The sequence below is a fragment of the Eretmochelys imbricata genome, chromosome 22 (genome assembly GCF_965152235.1).
Source record: "Eretmochelys imbricata isolate rEreImb1 chromosome 22, rEreImb1.hap1, whole genome shotgun sequence".
Classification (NCBI taxonomy): Eukaryota; Metazoa; Chordata; order Testudines; family Cheloniidae; genus Eretmochelys; species Eretmochelys imbricata.
This window is the reverse complement of record NC_135593.1, coordinates 930,313-935,707: the sequence shown is the minus strand read 5'-3', so window position 1 is coordinate 935,707 and position 5,395 is coordinate 930,313. Positions and strand designations below refer to the sequence as shown.

The window sequence follows — 5,395 nt, the reverse complement described above, 5'->3', positions numbered from 1 at the left end:
CATTTATTTGTCTGTTTCAGGGCTGGTCTACACTTAAAATTCAGATTGACCTAGCTATGTCTTGGGGGGGGGGCGGGAATTTACCCACCTGAGCGCCGTAGCTAAGCCGACCTAGCCCCTGGTGTAGACATGGTGAGGGGTGACAGCAGAATTCTTCTATCAACCTAGCTACCGCCACTTGGAGAAGTGGATTCCCACCATCGCGGTAACCCCCATCTCTCAATGCAGGAAGTGTCTACACTCCAGCGCTAGAGATGCTGCGGTATGTCGCTGTGTTGTTGTCGCACCCATAGCATAGCCAGGCCCGTAGGATGTTGGTCTCTTTGAATAAATGATACCCCAAGAGGAGCCCCTGTCGCTTTGGAGTCACTGTTACTTTCCCGAGAGCAGGTTCTGTCCGTGATGTGACCCCCCAGCTAGGCACTGCCAATAGAAAGGCTTTTGAGTAGAACAGATGATCCCAGCTTTTTTGAAGTCTTCAAAGCCCACTGGGACAATCCTCTTCACTTCTCCAGTCATGATGCTGGGAGCCCCGGGGGCCTGCTTTCCATCCACTTGCTGCACATAGGCAAAGAGGTCAGAAACTAAAAAAACCCGGCTGAGGAACCTTTCTGCCTGGTGTAGAGCCAGACTTCCAGGCTTGGGAGTTCTGCTTTGATTCCTTCATTTCAAACTCCAAATGCAGATTTGGTCACGCCGGGGGAAGCTTGCAAAATACCATGTATGGAAAGAATCTCTTGTGAGTCCTATAAGGACAACAGCATGGCTCTTAGCCCCTTTTGCTGAGAGTCCCTGAAGTTACACCGTGTGCTGTTGCAGCCCATTCTAGGGACCCCAGGGGACTGTTCAGTTTTACATACAACCTTGTGCAACCATGAGCTGCCTGAACTCTCCAGCAGCCTGGGAGGCCTGTGCTACCTGCCCAGACCTGGCAGAATTGGCAGCAGAGAGGAATTGTTGTGCCCAGGCATGGAAAAGATGGTTTGTTTCCAACACGAGCATTGCAGCGCAGGGACTGACAGCAGCATGCTGCACCTGCAAGGGGGTGTGGGGCGAGTGCTTTGAAGTCGGCTCATTATATATCCAGTTGCACGCACTAAATAAATTCTATCCAGTGCAGCTCAAGGAGCAGACCCTACCTAGGAGGCTGGCCAAAGCGTGCCGGGCAATACGCGGCTGGAGAACTTTTCTCTCCTAGAGACTCTGCCTCTCTTGTTACCTTCCTGCTCCAGGCCAACAGCACTTTTTATTCTGCACCAAGGCACCTCTATGCCATGGGTGGGAACAGGCCCAGAGCCGCCCCCTGCCCACTTTGCATTGCTCTAAAGAGAGGGGATTCCCACCTGGGGCCCTAGCAGCCAGTCCCCTTTCTGCGGAGCCTGGAACAAGGTCACTTGAGAGCGACTGCTCTTGCTGGGCCACCTCTTCCCCTGCCGTGTGGAGCGGGTACGACAGTGATGTGTTTCCAGGGCAAACGGGGACTTTTGGTTGTCACACTGAACATTTTCATTGCAAACCCAAAAGGTTTTGGGTGGAAAGTTTTCAATTTGGGGCTTTCCATTCTTTTCTGTAAAAACCGAATGTTTGTGTGGAAAGCATTTAACGGAAAATTAACTTTTCCATCAAAAATAGCTTCTACAGAAAATGTTGATGGGTCCGACTGACGTGGGCTAAATCCACTTCCACTGCCCCAATCAAGGGTGCGGCATGCGCACTGCCGGGCCTGTCCCTCCAGCAGAGCTCACATGGGGAGGGGGAGGAATTGGGGGCCCCACCCCATCTCTGCCATAGCTGTATCTCCGGCTGAGGCCTCTGGGGATCCCGGCTTGTCGGGCTTCCAGCTGAACCCAAATAGGCAGCTGCCAGGCTGCTAGGCAGGCTCCCACTCTCGGCTCACCTCCGACTGCTCTAAGGACTGGAGCGCCGGAAGCAGAGGCTGCCCTGTGGGCTGCGGGTGGGTTTGGACCTGTGAGGGAGACACAGTGTGTGTGTCGGCTTCACTTGCATCGCCAGCACCAGCCATTGTCCCCATTTCCAGCCTGGAGCCAAAGCCGGTTTAGCCAGGAAACCCCTGTTCAGAGCTGCAATGCTCCTTTGGGGAGGCTGGCCAGGCCGTCTCTCCCAGGAGTCCGTCGGTTAGTTCTCTCAGTCCCATGTGTGCGCCGTGCCCCCCGTGCACATAGGGTAACCCTACATGGGTTGGGACGCCCTTTGTCCCACTAACAGGACCGTCCGGACCGCAGTCATGGCGCCGTTGCTCACTGCTTCCTGGGGCAGCTCTCGGTGCCCGCCCACCGGCAGGAGTGCCGCGTGCTGCAGGGGCGGGGCATGCAGGGGCCGGGAGTGGGCAGAGAGCCCTCCGCCCCCCCACCCGACCCCACCTCACCTGACCCGTGACCCTTGGTGCCAGAGGGACCAGCCTGCCAGATGGTTCCCGGGACGGGAGCCGCCCCATGTAAGCACTGCTGGGACTCCCCACCTCACCCCCCGGCTGGTCTCAATGGCTCTTAGGGTCAGGACGGGGGCAAAGGGGCCTCTGTGCGCTGCCGGCACCTGCAAGCCCCGCTCTGCGGCTCTGGTGGTTCCCGTTGGTGCTTTTCCCAGCCAGTGGGAGCCATGGAGCTCACGCTTGTGGCAGGGGCAGGACGTGGATTGTCTGGAGACCCCCCCTCACCGCTGTGACCCTAGGGGCCAGAAACTACCCAGCAGGGCTGGTGAGTGTGGCCAGGGAAGGGGGCAGGGTGTGAAGGTGAGTGTCTGGGAGGTGTGTGTGGGGGGCTGGGCTGTGAGGGTGTGGAGGGCAGTGGGGAGGTTTGTGTGTTTTGGGGGGCTAGGCGGTGGGGGCCTGTTGGGGGGTGCTGGGCAGTGGGGGAGAGCTGTGTGTGTCAGGGCACTGGGCAGTGGGGTCTATGGGGGACATTGTGTAGTTGTGGTGGTGGGGCTGTGGGGAAGGGCACTGGGAAGGAGGAGAATGTGTGTGTATTGGGAAACGAGCGAGTCGGGGGTTCTGGGTGGGGTGCTGGGCAGCTGTGGTGGGGCCGTGGGCAGGGGGGCGCTGGGCGGGGTGTGTGTGCGCACAGCACTGTGCGTTTGTGGTGGAAGGGTTGTAGGGGGGCTCTGGGCATAGTGGATCCGGGGGCGCTGGGCAGGGGAGCTGTGTGGTGCAGTGTGGGCCCACCCCCAACTGGAAGGGGCACGCTGGTAGCACAGGGCCCGGCGGACCAGTGTGCTCTGGCTCCAGTCGGGGCTGTGCACCTGTGTCTTTCTCTCTCCCCCCGACCCGGTCGCCCAATGTGTCCTGATATTTCACTCTTGTGAGCTGGTCACCCTAGGTGCGCTTGCTGCACGTCTGCTGGGAGAGCTCAGGAGCGAAAGCTGGGGCTGCCGAGAGCTGGGTGCCCCCGTCCTGTGGAGAGGCTGGATGGACGTGGCTGGGGGAGGCCAGAGGGATCCTCGCTGTGCTGCTACCAGGACAGTCAGATGGACCTTTTCCCTCTCTCTTCGGGGGGCAGAATGGATCCCTCTTCTCCAGCCAGCTGGGCTGCCGCCTTCCCCCTGCCATGTGTTCATCAGGGAAACCAATGACTTCTGCGTGACGACCAGTGCTTGGGGCATAGATACCAGCTGTGGCAGCCGGATCCCACCCCAGGCCAGGATGTCTGTGTTAAAAGGCCCCATCATTGCAGTGGGCAGCATGCCAAGGGTATGAGTTGGCTCAGTCTGGTTACCTAATGGATCCGGCCACAGCACCCCCTATCCCAGGGCAGTCCCATCAGGGTGCCTGAGAACCAGGATTCCTGGCGTGACATTCCCCTCCTGCAACAAGAGGGGGTGGGGCAGGGGGGAGTCGGGGCACGGCCAGGGACAGAGGGGGGTCGAGCACCCACCGGCGCCAGCAGAAGTCGGCGCCTATGCCATCTTCAGGTGGGTTGGATCATCAGCCTTTCAGCTACCAGCCACAGTTGATAACTACAGACTCAGGTAAGTGCCCACTTCCCAGGTTTGTTTCGGCAGCACCTACAGGGTGCATCTGGCAAGGGCAGGGGGGATGCACTGCTGGGGTTTTGAGTCCAGGCCTCGCCCTCAGCATCAGTGTCCATGAGCCACGTCACTTCCCCCACTGACTTTCTCTCATTCACCTAGAAAGTGCCATACGAGGGTGATGGCAGTAAATTCTCAACTCTGAACTGCGGAGGTTGGCCCCTAGACTGGGATCAGGATGGGTCTGAAAAGAAAAAGCTCCAAGAGCATAAAAACAGCCAGTCTCCAGGGGCAGGTATGGTACAACTCCTTCACAGGGAGCCATTGGTGGGAGGGGGTTTCCCTTCCCCTGTCAAATGTCCTGAGATGTATTTCAAGATGAAGACAACACCCTGGTTAGCAGTTGACTGGCACGTCCTGGGTTAAAGAAAGAAAGGGCCCTAGGGTTCATAGTCTGAAGTGTTTGTGTCACCAGCCTTGTCACCCTCTGACCCCGCTTCAGTTGGGAGCAGGTTTGTACGTTGCTGTGTGGAACACAGACCCATGGAGAGCAGTGGCAGCTGTTTCCATGGCAGAGAGCCTGGCCCTTAGGAGACGGGAAAGGCAGCCTGGAGCCGAGGGGGAGGCAGCAGCTGCTCTTCCCACTCCTCGGGGACAGGCCTGTCAGCCAACAGACACTTCTCACTCAGCCAGAGCTAAGGGCGTCGGGTTCCTCCAGTGGGAGTATGGAGCAGCTGTTCGTTTTCCTGTTCACACTCCTCTGAGGTATGAAAATCGGGGAGGGGAGGCAGAAGCCCCACTTCCCTCCCTAAATGACGTCCAGTAGGGGAAGCCAGGACAACAGGGTGGGGTGGCAAGTGGTGGCCAGACTCTCGCCACCAGGGTCTAGTCTAGCTCAGGGTCCAGCTCAACTTCCTCCATGGGCGACTGGCCCTCAGTCTGCTTCGGCCACCAGGTCAACCTAGGAACTAAGGCAGGAATGGGGTGAGGAAGCAAGTCAAGCTGAGCAAGGCAGGCAAAAGCAAGTCTTGCGTTCATGGGCCATCACAACAATGTCCTTTTTGTGTACCAAGGCTGACAAAAACATCCCGGACAGAGCAGCAGCAGGCGAAAGGAGCACTATCCAGCTGCCGCAGTAGCTCAGTTGGGAGAGCGTTAGACTGAAGATTTAAAGGTCCCTGGTTCAATCCCGGGCTTTGGCATGTCCTTTCATCCCTCTTTGTGCAGAGGTGGCTTGTTTTCTGGAGCACAGCAGCACCTTTCCCTGCTACAGTGTCCAGTCCAAAATATCAGCCCCCCGGTGCAAAAATGCTATCTTAGGATGTAAACAGGAGGCTTCTAGCACTGGGACACCTGACAGGGAGCTCAGTGGGGGGTGTAACAGCTGCTGACACTGAGGGTCCTGGGCTAAATC

General features: G+C 58.0%; 1 non-coding gene across 1 annotated transcript; it reads left to right on the top strand.

Annotated features, from left to right (window-relative positions):
* Positions 1-5,110: 5,110 nt before the first annotated feature.
* On the top strand, positions 5,111-5,183 carry TRNAF-GAA (transfer RNA phenylalanine (anticodon GAA)). The gene has a single exon. It is a non-coding gene; the product is annotated as a tRNA-Phe (tRNA).
* The last annotated feature ends 212 nt before the right edge of the window (positions 5,184-5,395 follow it).